The sequence below is a fragment of the Saccopteryx leptura genome, chromosome 4 (genome assembly GCF_036850995.1).
Source record: "Saccopteryx leptura isolate mSacLep1 chromosome 4, mSacLep1_pri_phased_curated, whole genome shotgun sequence".
Taxonomy (NCBI): domain Eukaryota; kingdom Metazoa; phylum Chordata; class Mammalia; order Chiroptera; family Emballonuridae; genus Saccopteryx; species Saccopteryx leptura.
This window is the reverse complement of record NC_089506.1, coordinates 193725011-193747655: the sequence shown is the minus strand read 5'-3', so window position 1 is coordinate 193747655 and position 22645 is coordinate 193725011.

Below are 22645 nucleotides of genomic sequence, written 5' to 3'. Positions count from 1 at the left end.
TGAAGGTGACATCACTGAATGTGGAGGTGGGAAGAGAGGTAGAATCAGCTCTCATGACTGCTAACAGCCAGCTCCTGTACACACTGGCGAAGAGCATACCTCCGGTCATGGCAATAATCGATCTCTCCAAGAGAGCCACGAAACAAGCAGAGGCTCTCGAGAACTTCCGGGTCAACGCCTTTCAAACAGGTTACGTTTTAGAAGAAGGAAATAGTTTTGTAAAATAACCTTTCAGTCATTGCACTTGATTTTTGCTTGGCCACGTTGGTACCTTTCTCTGTTCCCCATCACTGTGCTCATGCCTGCGACCCCCTCTCAGGTTTAAAGGTGACTGTAGGAGACCTGACTTGGGGTGCTGAACACACAAGACAATATGCGGATAATATGTCATAGAAATGTACACCTGAAAACTGTATAATTTCATTTACCAGTGTCACCCCAATAAATTCCATTTAAAAAGGCCTCCTGAGTCACCTGCTTCATTCGTATGACCCCAAACTCAAAATAGACCCCCCAGGATGGACCAGAACAGGGGTAGGCCCGACCTCATCCTAATGGACAAAGGGAGACAGTTGAAGAAGAAGGGCTGGAAAGAATGGAGTCTGCCATAGACTGAAATGTTGATACATCAAAAGCTAACCCTCAAGTGGGGTTTTTAGAAGACGGGGGTTTGGGGGGAGGTAATGGTCATGAGAGTGGAGGTCTCATGAATGGGACTAGTGTCCTTATGAAAGAGGCCCCAGAGAGCTACCCTGTGAGGACAGAGCGAGAAGACGGCCATCTGTAATCCAGAAAGTGGGCTCTCACCAGACACCAACCCTCCCAGCACCGTGACTCGGACTTCTCAGTCTCCAGAACTTTGAGAAATACATTTCTGTTGTTTAAACTACCCAGTATATAATATCTGTTGTGATAGCTGCCTGACCAGACCAAGACAGAGCCTGATGCCTAAAAAGCCAGGGCCTGTGGGTTCTCCGGGAGCTGGGTGCTCTGTGCCCATCCACATCCACACAGATCTGTCTGTCCCTCAGAGGCAGCTGCCATTGACTCTCTTGGGTTCGATAAGACATTCCTCCCGATAAGTCAGGACCAAGCCCAGGACTAAGTCAGTAGTCAGGGGCTTAGTCCTTTGGTTTAAGCAACTTTGTGCATCATGAGCCAAGTGTTCACCGTACAAGGACCTATCCCCCAGCGCTGCACCCTCAGCCTTCTCAGATGGCGGGTGAGCAGTCTGAAGTCCCTGAGTGAATGGTTTCCAACATCGTACATAATATATATCACCTACCACTCCGTCAAAGATCCTGGCTCTCACATCAAGTGAAACCAACAACCCACATTTTTCTGAGGAGGAAATTAATATGTTTACAAATATTCTGTGGTGGCTGTCATTTATAGAGCCAAGGACTCCAAGAACACTGCACTGTTGTTGACGCTTCACGGTGCAAGTGAACAAAGCAGCAATTTTGTTAGTGATCGGTGATTGTTACAAAGCTGGTGAGCATAAATGTTATTATTATGGCAATTACTGTAAAATGCACACGTTAAAGGGAAATTGTCATTGACGCGGAGGTAAGAATGGCTGAGGATAAAAAAAAAAATCTTAGAAATCGTCACGAAGACCCTGTGAAGATCTCTAGGGTTCCTTCTTTACCTGCTACCTGTGTGAGCACCTGGTTGATACCACTGAGGACTGGAGGGTCGCAGGGCCTTCTCATTCACCTCGGCCATCTTGACAATTCTAATTGCACATTAGCTCTGAGAAAAGCCAGCTTGAACCCATTCTAGAATTTATCCAGACCACCGCTGGCAGTGACTCAGCCCTGTCCCCTCCTCCGCCCTCCCTCTGCAGGAGCAAGGCTGATGGCTGGACCATGTCTCCTGTTGGGAGGTGGCAGGTGTCCTACAGCAGACACCAGCCTGGTGCAGCTGTCACTGGTGTGTCCACAGACCTAAACACTCCTCCCCACTCTCAGAGCCTCACTGGGAACCAGACACTGGCCATGACAGCCCCCTTCCAGCCCAGCGCCCCTTCCCATTAGCTCCAGGCTGGTTGTCCTTATACTTCCCATTTTCCTAACTGAGCCCAGAAAAGTAGACTCCCCTGACCCCCTACTTGGTCATCCTCCTGCACATAGCATGGGGCTAGTGTTTCCAGAGGCCGTGAAAGAATGGAAGGGGGAGGACCAAGGGACATGAGATAATATGGGGGGAAGCAGCACTAATTGCTCTCAAAATACTATCCCATCACTTTGAGATCCCGCTGCGGTGGGAGCCAGTGATGAGACCCCAAAGGATATGCTCAAATCATTGCAGCTTGGCCATAACTGCACTCTGAAGGAGGGGAGCCCAGGCAGTGCTCACTGTCTGACGGCGTTGAGCAATGAGGAGCACAGACCCTTAGGGACGCCCCCCATGGGCTGCCGTCAAGCCCCTAAGGCTGAAGGCCAGGTTCTCCCCTCCATGAAAAACGCCTCTGAAACAAACACGGACACCTTGTTGTTTTCGAAACAATACCAATTAATCTTCATAGTCCCTCTTAATCTCTCTCCCTCCTGTCCTCCTCCCTCCCTGGCTTAGTTGGGGCTGCTGTAGCAAAATACCACAGACTGAGTGGCTAGTAAATTTCAGAAATCTACTTCTCACAGTGCTGGAGGCTGGAAGTCTGAGACCAGGGGTGCCAGCATGGTCAGGTGAGGGTCCTTTTCTCATAGCATCCTCACAGGGCAGAGGGGACAATGGAGCTTTGAGGGGGTTTCTCTTCTAAGAGCACTAATCCCATTCACAAGGACTCCGCCCTTATGACCTAAGCACTTTCCAAAGCCCTGACCTCCTAATACAGTCACCTTTGGGGGCTAGAATTTCAACACATAAACTGAGGTTAGGGGCACACAAACATTTAGAGCAGGGGTCCCCAAACTTTTTACACAGGGGGCCAGTTCACTGTCCCTCAGACCATTGGAGGGTCGGACTATAAAAAAAAAACTATGAACAAATCCCTATGCACACTGCACATATCTTATTTTAAAGTAAAAAAAAAAAAAACACAAAAAACAAAAACAAAACAGGAACAAATATAACATTTAAAATAAAGAACAAGTAAATTTAAATCAACAAACTGACCAGTATTTCGATGGGAACTATGCTCCTCTCACTGACCACCATTGAAAGAGGTGCCCCTTCCGGAAGTGCAGTGGGGGCCAGATAAATGGCCTCAGGGGGCCGCATGTGGCCCGCGGGCCGTAGTTTGGGGACCCCTGGTTTAGAGCATAGCAGAGATAATGGTCTTTTAAATAATGGATTTTTTCTAATCAGGTTTGGAAGATTAGAGAAAGGTGATCCCAGCATGGTTTTAAGGGTTCTGCTATGTGGCGCTTGAGTCCACTGGTCTCCTCCATAAGCCTGTGCAACATATTACCACGAGTCAGGTTTGCTAGGGAACATCTGCTAGTCTTTCCAGGAGGTTGAATGCAGGGTCGGGAAAATCTTGGGACTGGAATAAGGACTTTGAGATTCTAGAAGAGCCCCTTGCCAACTAAATAGATGACAAGGCCTTTACTTTCTTAGAATTTTGGTCAGGGATTATGTTCATAAACATCCTTGAGCTGGCTTTTTCCATCATTATTTTACTTTTACTAAAAAATAATGATGGGAAAGACAGCTAAAATAATAAAGAGAAAACAGGTGTGCTCTAAAGGAAAAGATATAAATAGTAAAAAAAATCAATTATAATAATAATAACTGATAGAAATTGTTTTTCACCTACCAATTTTGCAAAAATAAAAAATAAATAAAAGTCTAATGCTAATACACATGCAATGATATAGGTACCTTATCTACTACTTGTTGTGGTCTAAATAAGTGTGGTAGGCAGAATAATGCCTCCCCAAAATGTCCATCTAATTCTTAGAGCCTATGGACATATGTGACATGGCATGCATAAATTAAGATTGCAGAAGAAATTGTGGTAAAGCAAACACAATAGTAAACTGGCCTTCAAATAAGGAGATTATTCTGGATTATTTTGGTGGGCTCAATACAATCACAAGGGTCCTTGGATGTGAAGAGGAAGGCAGAAGAGAAGGTCAGAGTGCTGCGATGTGAGAATGACTCAACCCACCATTGCTGGCTTTGAAGATGGAGGAAGTGGTTCTGAGCTGAGGAATGCAGGTGGCCTCTAAAAGCAGGAAAAGGCAAGGAAATGGATTCCTTCCTGAACTTTCATGGAAGAATGCAACCCTATTGTCACCCTTTTTTCAACCCAGTGAAACCCATTTTGAAGGACCTTGGACCCACCAACCTGCAAGATGTCTTGTTTTAAGTCACTAAGTTTGTGGGAGTTTGTTACAAGACCAATAAGAAACTAATGCAATTAGTAAATTGTGGAATCTACTTTGACAGCATATTTTAAGAGTTTGAAAATATTTGTTATTTGACTGGGTAATTTCTATCATTAAGGAACTATCTTGGTCCCTGGCCAGGTGGCTAAGTGGATAGAGCACTATCCCAGTGTGCTGAGGTCACAGGTTCAATCCCCAGTCAGGGCACATATGAGAGGCAACAAATGAGTGCACAACTAAATGGAACAACTAAGCAGAACAACAAATGGATGCTTCTTTCTCTCTCTCTCCCTACCTCTCCCCTTCTCTCTCTCTCAAAAAAAAAAAAGACTACAAAGAAGGCAAAGCCAAAAAGCTCCAGAGAGCAATATTTACAATATATATATTGATACATACATACACACACACACACAGAGAGAGAGAGAGAGAGAGAGAGAGAGAGAATGATAGAATTTCTTATGTATCTGTGAGTGGAAGTGGCTTTGTGTCCTAAACAAAATGTTATCTTGGAATTCTGAAACCACAGATTCAAAAGGGCTCTTACAAATTCCCTAGTTCGTGCCCAACTGTGGGCTGAATCTCCTCTTTGTGAGATAAAATCTGAACTAGGTTTTCCTGTGAGAAACCCTGGGGAAAGGAAGACCTGTGCCTTCTCTTTAGGGCCACCGAGGGCCTGTGGCCTGGACACTGAGTATGCACAGTGACCGATGGAGATAAGAGAGGAACTGTCCTCACTGTCAGTCTCAGAGCCAGTTGCTCCCAGATCTTGCTGGACTGTGAGGTCTCAAAGGAAGGAAGCGTGTCTGTTTTACTCCCAGACGCGCCATGCACACAGCAGGTACTCAGTAAATACCGCCTGTGGAGTGAGTCCCGGGAAAGGGACTGAGGCTTGTTCAGAGCAGGAGCGGGGTTAGCCGTGAGTGACTGCGTGGAGATGGTGGGTGGCTAGCTCTGTATGTGCGCCAGAGCATCCAAAGGGCGGATGAACACAAGAGCACAGACCCTGGGTACTTACGGGAAACTGGTCTTATAGGCTCAAATGAGATGGAAGCATAGTTCCTTGGAGCAGGTCAAAAGGGGATGGGACATATGAAAAGTGTCTTCATGGCCACTTCCCTGTGCTGGTTGGAACCAACTCAAGATCAAGTCACTGTGACTGACTGGGCTGATGGGAGGCAGGCAATGCCAATCACAGGAGTTTGCCAAACTCTTACTTGCATGTGACCAAAACAAGAAACCTCCTGTCCAAGAAAAAACGAGAGTAGCATTGGCTCCGCAAAGCCAGCACTCAGACTCTGTCTTCAGGGCCCCCTGACCTCTCTGTATCCCCCGCTCTGCTTCTCTGGAATCTGGCCTCAGTCTTTTGCTACCAATGAGCTTCTGCCATGAAGGTAGCTCCTGGACACCAAAGAGTCACATTCTTCTTACCCCGTGACCCCAAGGGCCAAAGGCAGTCCTCTTGCCATCTCCAGCAGAAAGATCCTGGGAAAAGACTCAGAGAGAGAGTCCCAGTTAGGGTTCTGTGCTCACAGCAGAGCCAGTCACTAGGGCCAGAGGGACGGAGCCCTCCAACTAGCCAGACCTGGTCAGGCGCCTACCCCTCAGCGAGGGACGAGATCACTGCTCTGCCACTGACAGCCCCTCTGGAGCCATTTGGAATTGGGGGGGTGGGGCAGTTTCTGGAAGGAAAGGGGATGCCCAACAGCCCTAAACAACAAATATCTTTGACAACTCCTCATAGCCCTTCCTTCCTCTGCCCACCTCCCCTGTACCTGCATCAGCCCCCCATCCCAGGCCCCTATTTTTATATGTGAATCATCTCTGTCTTTTGCAGACCCCATCTTTTCAAAGTTTCAATCATGGCCTCTTCATCAGGCCTATTTCTCACTGTGCTTCGGTGCCTTCGGTTCTGTGACACACGGCTGCAGGGAGAAGCAGCTAAAGAGGACTAATTAAGACTCAGAGTGCTTTCAATAACGTACATGGAAATGAACAAATTAACTGACGGCGCCAAAAAGGCAATATTGCCCCAGTGGGGATTCCGCATATGGAGATAACGTTAAGGAGCGCAATAGTCATTGAGAGGAAACCATGAATTATGAGTGATATTCAGTCCCATTACCTCCAAGGTGTCAGATGTAATAGCAGGAAAATGTCATAAGATGTTAGGAGACAAAAACAAACTGAGGGTAAGACAGCCCTAGCGGGGGAGGCTGCCAAGGAAACAGGGAGGAGCCGACGGGCGGGCGGAGGTCTTGCTGGCAGTTAGGGGTCGAGTCCCAGCAAAAAATGGCCTCTCATCGTTGCCTGATCTTTGCAAATATGTGACATTCTGCTGGGTGGTGGAAAAAGATTTTTCTTCTGTCTGCGTAGCCTGGATAATACTAGAAAAACAGCTCTACGCGCTGAGAGAGGAGCCAACGGGGTCCTCTGGGAGCACATTCAGGAAAGTGGGCCTCAAAATGTTGTCTCAGGACCAGCAATGTCAACATCATCTGGGAATTTCTTAGAAATGCAAATTCTCAGGTGTGTGTTGGGGGGCAGCCAGGTGAGTCTGATTCAGGCTCAAGTTTGAGCACTGTTCTTAGAATTAGAAGCCTGGGGTCTGGTCCAAGCCACGCCGATTCCAAGCTGATCTGACCGCTTCCTCACTCTGATCCTCCCACTGGCAAGAGTAGCAGCCCTGCCCTGACTCCTTCATCGGGTCTCGGCGAGAATCCTCTGCGCTCATTGGTGCCACTGAAAACAGGAAAGAGTGACACAAATGTGATGGATTATAATGATTATTTCAGACACAGATGGTCCCGCTAAACTAAAGGTCCCAATTTGGAGGCTCAGGGGGAGATGGCGCAAAGGTGAGTGAATAAAGGATGTGGTGTGAAACTTGGATTTCTGAAAAACACTGCAATTTCTACTTTCCAAACAAAGGGTCTCGAAAAAGGGTTGCTGGCTCTCAAACACCTTCCCTCAGGCAGCGTTCCGATGAGTTAAGAGTAAAGGAATCAGAAACATCTGGTTCCTATTTCCCGATGAATTCACAGGACCATAGAGATGAAAAAAGAATGAGGCTGGAGACCAGCGCCTTGCCAAAGCCCCTCCACCGTTGAGATGGCTCCAGGCGCTCAGCCCCGGGACATGTGGCTGGGCCCTGCAACCAGGCAAAGGCCTCGTCCTCCAGAGCCACTGCAGTGGAAGATGGGGCCCGCACTGTGACTGCCAAGATGGCGGCCCTGGGACTCCTGGAGAAGGTACAGGTGGGGCCTGGGAGGCGTAACCTTCATGCTCTCTCCCCACCCTGTATGAATGACTCTGTTGAGTGAGGGGAAATGAATATTAAAAACATTGTCACAACCTGGCCAGTTGGCTGAGCAGAAGAGCACTGGCCCAGCATGTGAAAGTCCCAGGTTTGATTCCCAGCCTGGGCACACAGGAGAAGCGCCCATCTGCTTTTCCACCCCTCCCCCTCTCCTTCCTCTCTGTCTCTCTCTTCCCCTCCCATAGCCAAGGCTCCATTGGAGCAAAGTTGGCCCCGGGCGCTGAGGATGGCTCCATGGCCTCTGCCTCAGGTGCTAGAATGGCTCTGGTTGCAACAGAGCGATGCCCCAGATGAGCAGAGCATCGCCCCCTGGTGGGCATGTCAAGTGGATCTCAGTCAGGCGCATGCAGGAATCTGTCTGCTTCCCCTCATTTCTCACTTTGGGGGGGAAAAAAACAAAAAACAAAAAAACCATCGTCACAGGGGAAAGGAAGCCCAAAGTAATTGTGTAGCTGGGGGGTGGAAAGGGAGGAGGCATGGGCAGGACCTCCATTTCCTTGGATGTTGACTTGTAAGCTTCAGAGCTTTCTTTGTTGAAGCTCTTCTCGTAGGATGTTAGAACCTGAGAGGACACCAATACCTCCAAACCCCACTAACTTCCTTTCCTTTCAGATGGGAGACTGAGGCTAGAAAAACTCAAGTCAAACCCTAACACTGGTAACATTAGAATTGGAACTCAGATCTTGGAGCCCCTGGAGGCATGATCTAGGTAAGTACCCCAAAAGCCAGGATCTAAGGCATTTTCTGCTTTATTTCTCTGGGGGTCTGATAGGGAAGGGCTCCAAGCAAGTACTTGTGGGTAAATGCCCAGCCCCTTGTGAGCAGCAGAGCCCTGGGCAAGGATGTGGATGGCACTGCTAGTGTCAGAGTCCAGATCAGTATCTCTGACGTGCCTGGAGGGCATGTCCAGCCCAGGAGCATGACAGAGGGTCCTGATAGGGACTTTCACAAACCCTACAGCTTCTTCACTGGCCATTTTCCTCAGGAGCCCTTGCTCTGGTTATTAATCAAAGCAGCTCTGAGAGGTTGTAGTGGGGGAGAAACCTGGGGAACCAGGAGAGCTTATGTAATGACGGACTTCATTCGTATCACCAAGTCATGGTTGCTTCACATCACTTTGGCATCAGGCTAAGGTGGAAATAAATATTAGATAAAAATGTAAAGCAAGTAGTGCCTTTCCCTTCCCCTTTAAAACCTGACAAGTTCTCAATGTCTTTAAACCCCAACTCCTTCCCAACCTCTGCTCGCCCTTAGGTTTCCAACAACCTGCACTTGCTGAGGGGCTGACAGCTTGCAGCAACCTGCTTGGAACAAGGTCAAGTGCAGGCAAAGAGAGGAGTTGATGCTTACACGTTTGAGAGCTGTGCTTGAGGTATGGTGACAAGCTACGGAGACCTGCATGGGCTCTGTCCCCAGCATATGAAAAGGATGACCACAGGGGCCACTGCAGATGAGGAGATTTGTTTGAACACCCTGCCCCGGAAAGCTCTGTGATTGTCAAGTGATTTACCAAATCTGAATGCACGCAAGAGTCTTTTTGGCTGCCTTTGTTTGAAGGAAGTGATTAGTTTTCTGGACTAATTGCCAGTCTCTGCACTGACACGCAAACATGTACCCACGTACTGAGCAGCGTCTTAACAAATGCTTGGCCCATCCATCAGAGCTGAGTGTGCTCTTGGAGGGCTAATTGACCATGCATAAATTTCCTGTTGAAAATTACAGCAAACAATGTAGAAGGGGAAAAGATAGTTTATGCAATGAATAATTAAACTAAAGGATGCTTCTTCAAGGGAAGGTGGGGGGGGGGGGTAGAGGAAGAGCCAAAGTCCTATTTTCAGGCTTTATGAGAGATAAATGCAGAGATATAGATTCAGAAATGTTCCAGATTGGCATCAAGCCGCCCCCCCCTCCCCACACACACACACATAATATTGTCTTTTCATAGCCTTCTACCCCGTGGCTCATGACGTTAACTCTAGGATCCAACCATACCAGATTGTGTTCTGTCCCTGGAACGTGGGTTCCCTCCTCTCTACCTTCACTGACGCTGGGTCTTGAACTCCTCTTTTTCTGCCTCTTCTGTTTGCTGAAATGCAGGCAACCTATCCGGACCTGAGTCTTTCCCTCTGCTGGCTCATACCGTGTGCAGCCCTTTCCTCCTTCCTGCTCCAACCACATTTGGTTTAGATGTCTCTCATGACTTGAATTGTAACTAACTGTTGTTATATTGCACATCCCCCTCCACATCTGTCCAGAAACCACTGGAAAACAGGAACAATAAGTGGTGGTTTTTATTCTGCATCCTCAGGTCCAGTGTTCTCCATCAGGAGCCTAAGAATAACATCTAATTTCTCTGAATGTCTATGGTACTTGATTAAATTCCATCATATTAACTGGAGCAATGAATCCTGGCTCTCCTAGGTTCCTGACTCATTCTTTCATTTACTTAAAAAAAAATCATCAAATGCCAAATCTCTTCTCGCCTTTGTGCTCAGCACTGGGTAGTGAATAAGGTGTGTGTTTGAGTTTCCTGAGGCTGCCGTAACAAAGTACCACACACTGGATGGCTTAAACAACAGAAATTTATTGACTCTCAGCTCTGGAGGCTAGAAGTCCAAAATCAAAGTGTCAGCAGGGTTGGTTCCTTCTGAGGGCTGTGAGAGAAGGATCTGTTCCAGACCTCTCGACCTCTCTCCTTGGCTTGTCTATGGCCGTCTTCTTTTCCCTGTGTTTTTCCTCTACGTAAGTCTATGTACAGATTTCCTCTTCTAATAAAGACACCAGGCATATTGGATTAGGACTCACTCTAATGATCTTGTTTTAATTTGTTTACCTCTTTAAAGACCCTATCAACAAATATAGTTACATTCAGAGATACTGGGAGTTAAGACTTCAGCATATGAGTCTTTGAGAGGACACAATTCAGCCCGTAACAGTATGATTCTTGCTCTCACAAAATGTAGAGTCCACAGGAACGTAGAGACAAGTAAACAGGCGATTACAATGTTGTGTGGTCAATGCATAATAGCAGAAGAGATATAGGGAAGTATAGATTGCCTTAAGGACACTTAATCTAGACATAGGGATGAAGTGGAACAAGCTACACAGAGGAAGTGATGTTTCAGCTGAGATTACTGTTTCCTGAAGAAATGATGGAAAGTGAACCTTCCAGATGTCAAAGTGAATGGCCTGAAAATTCCCCCAAGTTTAAATCTAAATGGTGTCCGCCCACTTCTTCACCCCTGACAGGAGTGAGAAACACGAGTGGAGGCCAACACCTGCTCCAAGGCCTAGAGTTTCACTCCTGCAGTCAGAGAGGTCTGAAAACAATGCTGCAAGAACAACCTGAGGAAAACATTTGAAGAGGAATAAAAAGACTGTGTCTCTTGGTAGCCTGAGATTTCACTCATTATAAAGAAAAGTATCAAGGTCTGGCCCAACTCAGTTTGGACAGATTCCCAAAATAGGCATCCTTGCTCAGGATCTTGTTAAAAAAGATGAGACAGATTTTGTTCAGACTTCAGACTACTGCGGCAACTTTCCGTTCATAGACCTGGGTAAAGCCACTTTGGCACTGAGCTTATGGAATCACTCTGGATTATTCTCTAAAAAGTGGGAAGGAAACCAACATCTACTGAGCACCTGCTACATGCGAAAATACTCTCTGGGCGCATTTACAGGTGCTATTTCACTTATTGACTCAATGATTCTATATAATAATACTGCATAATATATATATTATGATTGTCCTTTTTAATACTATGAGAATACTCAATATTCCCATTTTAGAAATAAGGGAAGTGAGGTTAGGGGGTATTAAACAATTGGAAAAAGGGCACACAGCCTGTGAGTAATGAAGCAAATGAGAGAGAGAGTACAGCCCCTAAATGTGATCCGACTGATGTGTATCCAATCTTTATAAGTGAAAAAGCACACCCTCCACAAAATTAATGGCCGTGGCCTTCGAGGATCTATCCTCTAAAATCCCCAGCAGTTCTCTTCCCAACAAATCACAAGATGAGCTCTCAGCTCAACTTTTCCATGAGGAGCAAGTCCAAGGTCCAGAGGCAGCACTCCTGAATTGTTCTCTATGCCATTTCTTCTACTTCATAAGTTAGCTAAGAAAATGGTTAGGCTTGCCTGACCTGTGGTGGTGCAGTAGATAGAGCACCAACCTGGAATGCTGAGGTCACTGGTTTGAAACCCCAGACCTGACTGGTCAGGGCGCACGTGAGAAGCAACTAGGAACTCATGCTTCCTGCTCATCCCCCACCTTTCTCTCTCTCTCTATCTCTTTCTCTCTCTCACTCTCTCTCCTCTCTCTAAAGTCAAGAAATAAAATATTTTTTAAAAAAATAAAAAGAAAATCATTAGGTTTGAGCACCCTAACTAAATCCATCATCAGCAGTATTTTATTTCATGAAACAGAGCCCTTGCTGGCTCAATCTTTGCTGACACTACAAAGACCCAGGACTGCTGCTGTCCTGTGAGATGTGCACTAGTGACCCCCGGACTGCAGTGGGACGAAATGGAGCCTTGACAGTAATTGAGGATCACTGCGGGGCTCTCTTCTGACTTAGGTCCAAATAGTTAACTCAGCTCTAAGCAGCCAAGATATGTGCTCTCCCTGCAGAGCAATAAGGGAGCACTTCTTTCTGCACACCAAGGTGTGACTTTATCACCACAGACACAAAGCCAATGCAGAAGCAACTAAAACTGGAAAATGAAACTTAAACCCAAAGGACAGTTAATGGCAACTCTGTAAAGCAAAATGGCGCGGCCTAAGCGACTCCGTCCCATACGCCAATCACTTGGTTAATGGAGAGTACGGTGTGCAGCGCACCCATCCAGGGCCCCAACCAGAAGACCAGCTTGTGCAAAACTACACATTTGGCAGAACTCATGTTTCTTTGTGGTCCAGGTGATCAAAACACCTGCTCTGAAATGGTCCAGGTTCAAACCACTCCATAGTATGTTCAGATGTCAATGATGTACTCATGCTGGCTCTAGTACAGACACAAGTTTTTTTAAGAGGAAAAATAAATATCTGGGTGGTCCACCACTACTCCTAGGAAGTGAGATGGCTGCCCTCGGGTGGAGGACAGTCAGGCTGCTTTCACAAATAAACAGCAACTCTGTAGTCTTCATGTCCAGTTTCTGTGGTAGCATTGCTGGATCTATTTTAACTAGTTTGAAATTGGAAAAAAATCCATGGACCAAATCCCCCATCCCTTCACATGCACGTTAAGTACACAAACTTAATTTTTCATTATAAGAGTTTTATGGATTCCCTGAAGCTTTTCTGTGAACCCCTAGAATAGCTTAACCAGAGGGAAACTCATGTTATAAAGCATAAGAATTCTGTTTTAATGAACAGATAATATCCACACTCCAAGCCCTTACCAGGGAATTCAATCGGTGAATTGGTTGACATGTGAGAAAAGCGGTCTCAGGTATTAGTCAGCTTTTTCTATGTTCCTGTAATAACAAGCATCCTCTCACTTGTGCTACTTGTCCTTCGTGGGTCAGATGCTCCTCTGCTCCTTGCTTAATCCATTCCAGACCCAGGCTGAAGGCTGGCCCCTCTCTGGACATGCTGATTTTATTGCAGAGATAAAAGATTAATTTCTGAACTTTGCAGTGTCCTTTAAAGCCACTACTTGAATACAGATACACCACTTCTATTTATACTTCATTGCCCTCAACAGGTAACATGGCCAGGCCTGTCGTTGATGGGATATGCAGGTGGGGGTTACCATAAAATACATATACCCCTGTGGGGCTGGGGCTGAGAAAGAGTGGCAGCAAATATCTTTATGAAATCATACAATTTACCATTTTTAAGGATATCCCCATCAATCTCACAGGTTCTCAATTCCATCCTTCATTCAAGGCACAAGACAAAAAGAAAGTAAATCCTGCTACCTAAACTGACACACATCAAAAAACTTCCCCTGAACCCAAAATTCAATGTCATGGCCTTTGGGCTGAGAGTCAATGTCTGGAAAAGAAAGAAATAGTATTGTTGAAGACATTGTCCATGAGCTATTTGGTGTCCTTGAGAAAAAGATCTATCATCCTGAGAAATTTCCCTTTACTGATGAAATAGAAGTTACCATTTCCTAGAGAACTGGTTTGCTTCTCTCTACCAGGTGACGAGGCTGAGACATGACTTAGTGTAGCTAGCCTCGGTCAGCAGGAAGTTTTAACACGTAGTCTCCTACCTCTGTTTGAATTACAGCCTCCCATTTTTATATGTTTTCTCTTTGCGCCTGATAGCTTCATTTTTAAAAATAATATTTTTCAAGGTAATTTTCCCCTTCTCTAGCTGGAAAAGTGAGCAGACTTACGACAGAAGTTTAGGAAAACAACGAAAAGCAAAAGGGAAGAAGAGCTATTCATAACATCACCTCCCCCCCACACAAAAAACCAACTCTGATAACATTTTTGTATGTTCCTTGCAATATTATATTTATACTTATTTACATATAAGTATATAATGTGTTTTATTATTTATGTATTTAAATATACAAGGGTAGGTAAAAGTAGATTTACAGTTGTTCGTATGGAAAACAATACCATACTTAATAAATAATAACACAAGAATAAACTGTTTTGTGAACTCGCAACTGTTCACCTACTTTTGCTCACCCCTGTATATTTAAGAGAATAAAATTACCTCCATTTCTCTTTTCCCCCAAGTTTCCCAAAGGAGATTGTAGACCAACATGGCCCCTAGATCCAAATTTAATTGAGTCTTTTCCAAACAGTAATTTTAAAGCTTTTGCTGTCTATTTGTGTGGCTGATGAAGTAGCCACTCAAATGTATGGTGAAGCTGCTTTTTATGGGCTTTGAATGATGCAGTCTTGAAGTAGTGTTTTCTAATATTAGTAAAGCGTCATTTTATACACAATACTATAAATAATGCCAGGCCATTATAATGAAAAAAAAAATGTTTTCAGAAGAAGTGTCTAACTTCAGTGCCCATGGGGCAGGAGCAGTGTGGCCGTGGGCACTGTTGTTTGGACAGGAAGGATGTCAGCTGGAAAACACGCTGCCCTCCAATTCAGGGCTGGGTACTACCATGCGCTCATGAGAACTTCTCCTGGGAGTCGGATGGCTCTTGCACTAGTATTTCAACATTTAATAGTGCCGTAATTTAAAATACCTTTTTATGTCCTGTAACGATGTCACTCAAGCATTTATAAGTCAGGATACAGGCGCCAGGGCTAAAACACACATTCCCAAATGAATAACTGGCGGCGGAAGGTAGAGGTAATAAAGCAGCATGGCGTGCCGTGCTGTTGATTTAGGAGACACTCAGCGGAAATGAAGGCACGTGTGCACCATGGGACAGAGGCAGCCGTGCTCAGAGCAGTATTGTTTGTAACAGCCAAACATTGGCCACGGCCCAAATGTCCATCAAGGGAAGGGGATAACTAAATTACGGTGTCCTCTGACAACGGAGCTCTGTGCGGCCACACAGGCAGACGGACTCCAGCCACAGGCAACAGCACAGCCGAGCTGTACAGAAAGGACACTGAGCCAGAGAAGCTGGACCCGCAAATATATAAATGCGTATGCTGTGACTTTGGTAATATCTAGTTCAAGAAAGGAGAGAAGACAGACTAGAGTGTTTGGGAATGCATGTTTTGGGGGTGTAATTGTGAAGAAAAGCAGGGGATTCCTAGTAAAAAGTCAGGTGGTAATTCTGTTAGGGAGGGGGTTGGTGCTTGGCAGGAGTGGGGGCACGCAAAGAGGACTTCTGGGCACTGGCAGTGGTCTGCCTCTTGGCCCAGGCGCTGGACACACAGGTGTCTGCCTTCTGAGAAACCATTACGCTGTACGTCTTTGTGTGTGCACTATGCTGTGTGTGCATCAGATTCCATAGTACAAAAGGTTATGGAAACCAGCGTGACAGGGTGGTATCCCAAACTGTGAATCTAGTTGATCTCTGCGAATATCCTCCCCGAGCTTTTCTCACTTTTAACCGGAGGGGCCCCCTCCACTGCCTATCATAAAACAAGTAGAAATATTGGAAGTGCCAGAGGAAGGAGATAGATTCACACCAGTTTCCCCCCTTCGAGAATTTACATTAAACTGGCAGTTGGGGAGGGAAGATGGCAGGGGGAGATGGAGGGTGGCACCTTTCTTAGCAGAGGTTCAAGGTGCAGAATAGAGGGATCCAGACCGCCCCACGAGAGTGGCTTTCACGACACACACAACTCACACTACAAACACCATGCACAGAAGACACCCTGCCCGCACCAATCCAGGACTTCTGCGTGGAGACCCAGCACACTCCCCCAGGAGAGAGGAAAACACCTGGAATTGCTGTGTGGATATGGAGCCAAAACAGAGACCCTTGGCCACTGGCCAAGGTGGACCCCAATAGCAGCGGCGGAAATGTCCCCATCAGCAGGAGCTTGAGGAGCCTTTCTCACTGTCATGAACATCTTGCCCTGTGAGGGTCAAGATGACACTACTGTTAACTGGGAGAGATAGCTGTTAACTGAGAGAGAAGCACAATATGAAACCTTTGACCTAGCTGATTTTTAACATCATCTCTTTCCTGAACTCACAAGGACATTGGCATTGAGCTTTCAAAACACATTTACAATAGTTATTGAAACTTCAATCTGTGTTTAAATGACTTCAGTGACCGCTGTCATTTCCTTCATGCCCAGTCCGGTGATTTGTGGATCCTTTATCACAGGGGTCCCCAAACTACAGCCCGCGGGCTGCATGCGGTCCCCTGAGGCCATTTATCCGGCCCCCGCCGCACTTCCGGAAGGGGCACCTCTTTCATTGGTGGTCAGTGAGAGGAGCATAGTTCCCATTGAAATACTGGTCAGTTTGTTGATTTAAATTTACTTGTTCTTTATTTTAAATATTGTATTTGTTCCCGTTTTGGTTTTTTACTTTAAAATAAGATATGTGCAGTATGCATAGGGATTTGTTCATAGTTTTTTTTATAGTCCAGCCCTCCAATGGTCTGAGGGACAGTGAACTGGCCCCCTGTGTAAAAAGTTTGGGGACCTCTGCTTTATCATGCGCATGCTTTGGGCGGCTGCGCACACATCTCCGTTAGCTTTCTGAGCACGGGATGGTGGGTGGTGGCGTCCCCAAGTCGGTGCCTGTCTGAGGATGCCTTCTTTGGATGTCACACATGAGCATGATCACATGTTACAACCTCTTTTCCTTTCAGAACACTCTGCCATGTGTCCAGGTTGTCTTTTAACACTGCAAAAGGTAAGAGCGACTTTTATTCTTTCGTCGGTAGCTTGCTCTTTCTGGAATATTTCTGGGTGGTTATTTTTTTCATCCCTGGAGTTCAAGAATTTTACCAGCCAATTTCTAGGTATTGATCTGTTTGCATCTATTTGCCTGGGGCCCGGTGAGTACTTTAAATCTGCAGATGTAGGTCTTCCCCCAGCTCAGAACTGCGTTCTTCTGTTATTCCTTTGAATGCCACTCTTATTCCCTGTGCTCTCATTTCTCTCTCAGTGACATGGTTTGCAGAACACGGCAGCTCCCTTGTGTATGCCCCTGCTCCCCCCTCCCCCCCAGAGCTGTGCTGCCTCTCTGAGCTCTCATTTCTGATCACTTTGTCCTTTCCTGAGCAGTCTGCTCAAGTTTACATTTATTCAGGGGTCTGTCAGTGGGGTGTTTATTCAAATAGGTCAGTATTTGGCCCATTTCCTCCCTTCCAGCCCATGCAAATTGACTTTTGCTTTGTATATTTTCATCAAAGGTGAATTCCATCCCCCAGGTACTGACTCAAGAGGACAAGTGTTCCTTTAGGCCCCAAGTACAGACTGTTGCAACAAGAGCAACACATGAATCAACCGTCGCCATAGACAGTCGGAGGTCCTGGGACAGCCATGTCCTAGCTCTCTTGTATATTCATTGGACATCTGGCATCTGACCTCCAAAGCACAGCCAAAAGGAGAATCAGAAGCTGGTTCTCTTCTGAGAACTATCATCCAGATGCCCCATTGCTGATGCTGGCGTTACAACCAGCTCCTTTGCAAGGACCAAGATTGGGAAGATCTTCACCATTTACTCATTGGCCATCTAAGCAAGTGATACAATTGCTCTTCCAATTACCTGCAAGCAAGAGATAAGTGAAGAAGTCAGCCCTGGCTGGATCTTAGACTGACCTGCAAATTGTGGGAATTAGTCTTCCAGGAAGTAGAAACAATCTCAATCATCCCAAGGACAGGAGAGATTTAGAAGAAAATACATTCTTAATTTTTATGATTTTCTTCATTTTTATCATGCCCCACAATTTCCTCTTTAAAGACTTTTTCTTTAAGTGTCCCTTGGTTGCTCTGTCACACAATGCACTCAACATAGCAAGTGCTTGACTTTGTGGGCGGTGGCACTGGTTACAAGCTCTTGAAATTCAAATGATTTTGAACAGTTCTCTTTATCTAGGAAGGCATCTCGTAGCCTCTTTGGGAAATTGTATAGTATAAATTCAAAGCTGTTGCAGCCCAAGTGGCCTTGGTTTTACAAGCTGGTCAATACGACTGTCCTCACATTAACACTAGCACTTAATTCTTAGCCCTTAAATCTTGATACAGTTAACTTCTCACTTACGCACATGGGAAATCTAGTCTCTCAATGACCTTTGCCAGGTGTTTTCTTCAGCCTGTGCTCTCACAAAGGCAGAGTCTGCGGCAAAGGTTTATGTGTAGGCATTTTATTTTGAGAAGTAATCTCAAGTATAGGAGTATAATTGGAGGGAGGGCAACGGAGGGGAGCCAAGCCCACCCACGGTTGTGGTGGTAAGTGAGTCAAGTGCTACAAGAAACTGGCGCACTTGTTTGTTGACCTCCAGGGCACAGCCATGCAGAATGCACCCAAGAATTGTTTCCTAGGACAAGAAAAGGTAGTATTTCAGTGCCAACTCCTATCCCCCAATGGTCAAAGGTTGTCCCCTGGGTGTGGTCCCCTCACACACTTTCAGGATTGCCCAGGTGCATATAGCAGAGTGACTGCATGGCTCCTGCAGGCGTCCCCAGGGAAAGAGCCTTCAATGGAGAGGGCTACAGATGCCTGGTACAGCCAAGGAGAGGTGCTGCCAAGTTACGCCTGTAGGCAGCTGGTTACCACAGCAACAGCAAGACTAGAATGCAGGCTGAGAGGATGCGAAGAAGAGCACAAGACATGTCCTCTGCACTGGGCATTTGCAAGGAGTGGGTGTTCCATGTGTCTCTTCAGTGTTTACTGTTGTAACTAGCAAAGCAAGTGCTACACAGGTGCTGACTACTGACGAGGACCCACTACCTTGTGTACTAGGAAAGAGATGGGGATAATCGAGACAGAGATAAAGATAGAGATACCCCATTGAATAAAATTAAATGAATGGAACATTTTCTAAATAAATATAAATTTAATATAAATACAAAAGTACATAGTCTTTTGTGTGCTTTTGACCATACGAACTTAACTTGCACTGCAAACATGGGAGGTAGGTATTATCTCTGGTCCAGATTAGGAAGGTGAGCCTCAGAGAAGGAACGCTCCCAAAATTACAGCACCAGCAAGGAGCCAAGCCAAGGTTTGGAGTCAGGAATGTCTGATGCAAAAACAGCAGCATCATGATATATTAGGATGCTCAAATATACCAACTTTATTATTCTAACCAACACACTGGATTGAATATTTTTTTCTTGTAGGTTGGTCGAGTTTGTGTGAACTTTTGTGAAAGCTTTGGACCGTGTCGCCCATAGGAAATGAAAACATTAGCAGGGGTGGCTTTCAGTAACGCTCAGGCGACCTTGACACAGGCCAGCCCCACCCTTGCCAGAGCAACGAAAGTGTTGCCAACAATGACCAAACACGTAATGTAGAAGTGGGTTCAAAAACAAGAAGGTGACACCTTCAGCTGCCAAGGACAATGAGAAAAATGAAAAGTACAATGGACACCAAGCTGACTCCATGGGGAACCACATGTTTGCTCCCCCTGATTCAGGGTCTAGGGGCTTGGGTTCTACTTCCTCCGTGGGGAACGGAAATGTGTGTTCAGGGCTGAGAAAAGTGGGGAGTTGAATCTAAACTACATGCACGAAGTCCAGAGGTTCAAACAATTGCCTCATCCTTAACTAAAAAATAGATGAATTCCGTCTACCTTCCTATGGAGACTAAAAAAAGTTTATGATCTATCAAAGGTTTTGGAAAAAAGTTATCTATCAAGTATCCAAAGTTCAGGCAAGTTCAACACAAAGGCACAAAGTTAAATTATATTATTTAAGAAATAGAGGAACTGTAAGTCAAATATTTAACACAGAATCTATGCAGGTCAATGGGATCCCTAAATGGCATCAACAAAAAGATATATAAAACTGCTCCGGGGAAAAGTGTACAAACCAGAGAGCAGAGACTTCCCCTGGAACCAAGGCACCCCCGACTGATGCACATTCACAATACAGAGTTGTCAAACTGTGAGCAAAATAAGCCACGTTGAGGGAGACTGAGCAGATCTCTCTTGAGAGGGATTTGGCTCCAAAGAACTGCATACAATAAAATAAGAAGACAACATGAAGTAGGTTGGTTGGAAACGACCAAATAGTTCACAGTAGACAAAAGGAAATGTGATGAAAAACAGACGAGTCTGAAAAAGGAAGAGGCAGATTTGGAAAGGAACTAATAGAACTTCTAGAAATGAAAGGGAAAAATCAGGAACATTTTAAAACTCAGTGAGTTAAACATAGGATCAGAAAAAATAATAACTGTAGGGATCATCTGTGAACTAGAAAATAGATTTGGAGAAATCACCAGAATGCACCGACAAAATAGGGAGCTGGGACTATGAAAGGCAGACTAAGAGCCATGGAGGCTAACATAAAAGAACTGACGACAAGCAAGCATATCGGGGGCCCCAGAGGGCGACAGGGAAGGAAGGGAAAGCCATAATCCAAGAATTTACGATCGAAAGTTTTCTAGAATTGACAGAAGATTGAAGAATCACAGGTTCCAACATCCAGTTAGGTTTAAAAAAAAGAAGAAGAAGAAAGAAAAGAAAAACCCTCACAAATCATCAGAAAAAAAAGGTTAAGTATCTAACGCTGAATCATACATAGTTCAGGCTTCTCATCAACAAACACATATACCTGGAAGCCACAGAATGATGGTTTGAAAGTGCTGAGGGACGTAACTGCTGGCCTGGAGTTCAACATCCAGACGAACTACTGTTAAGAATAAAGCGAACAGGCCCTGGCCGGTTGGCTCAGCGGTAGAGCGTCGGCCTAGCGTGCAGGGGACCCGGGTTCGATTCCTGGCCAGAGCACATAGGAGAAGCGCCCATTTGCTTCTCCACCCCCCCTCCTTCCTCTCTGTCTCTCTCTTCCCCTCCTGCAGCCAAGGCTCCATTGGAGCAAAGATGGCCCGGGCGCTGGGGATGGCTCCTTGGCCTCTGCCCCAGGCGCTAGAGTGGCTCTGGTTGTGGCAGAGCAATGCCCCAGAGGGGCAGAGCATCTCCCCCTGGTGGGCAGAGCGTCGCCCCTGGTGGGCGTGCCAGGTGGATCCCAGTCGGGCACATGCGGGAGTCTGTCTGACTGTCCCTCCCCGTTTCCAGCTTCAGAAAAATACAAAAAAAAAAAAAGAATAAAGTGAACAGAAAAACATTTGCAAGTAAAGTCAGAGAAATATTTTCACTTGCATGCCCTCTTCGAAAGAACTGCTAAAACTGTACTGTAGTAAAAATAGAATTGATACTGGAAGAATGCTATATGGTGCAAGAATCAACAATGAGCCCCTCCTCAACAAAAAAAGGCAGACATGTTGTGTCTAATAAGCATTTATAGTACTGTACAAAAAATAATAATAAAATTTTAAATGGGGAATGGGATAAAGCAATGTGGAACTAAAATATTTCATACCAATTAAATAGAATCATGATGGAGGCTGGAGTCAATGCATTCTAAATATCTTGTGCTTTTTAGAAGTAGTACTAAAATAATAGTTAACTTTAAACTTTATCAGATATGCATATTAAAAGTTTTTGGAGTAACTGCCTTCAGATCAGGGTAAAAGTACAATTTTCATAGCAATAGTGGGAAAAGATGTTCTGATTAGAGATTTATAGATGCTTATGAAACTGAGGTCAGATCCAAGAAATTAGATGTGGAGTCAATTTCTAAGCCAATAGACAGGATGTGATTAAGCAGGTTGTAAGTGTCCTTAGAAAAGAGAAGAGATCTGAAGAGGGAGCCTTGGGACTCTGAAACAGGAGGAGGTTGGACAAAGGAACCCTGTCCTGCAGCGGAATCTGAGGAGGAAAAGCTAGTGAGGTGGAGGAAATCAGGAGAGTGCTATGTTCTGGAACCAACTGTGTCACATGTTTCTCATAAGTTAAGCAAGGCATGATGGGGATGAGCACTAGATTTAGTAATGTAGAGGCAATGGTCAAAAAAAAATACTTATTAAGACATAAAATATCAATGCATAAATAGGTAAACGGAGAGCCATAAACACATCTTTGCACGAAAGAGACCTTCATAAATGTTTGCATTGTAAACAACAGCAAAAGCCATTCCAAGAAGTGATGCCCGGACAACTGGTTATCCATATGAAAGTGACATTTTAAAAATAAAAATAAATAAATAAACTCTATGTCTTTAGGTGGGAACGGATTTCTTAATCAGTCCTAAAAAGCAAAAATGACAACAGAAATCTTTGATGAATTTGACCTCATTGATATTTCAAACTTCCTCCTAAGCCACCATAAACAAAGTCTAAAGTTAACCAGCAAAGCAGATCTTAGCAATCTATATGCAAAAGATTTCCTTCAAGATTATGGAAATGGTTTTCAAAAATCAATAGGAAAATGTAAATAACTCAGATAGAAAAAGTGGCAAAAATATATATGATAACTTGCAAAAGAGGAAAACCACGTAGCCCGTAAATATGAAAAAGATTAAAAGGTTTAGAGCTGCTAGTTATCGGGAAAATGTAAATGAAAACAATAGAAAGATAAAACTT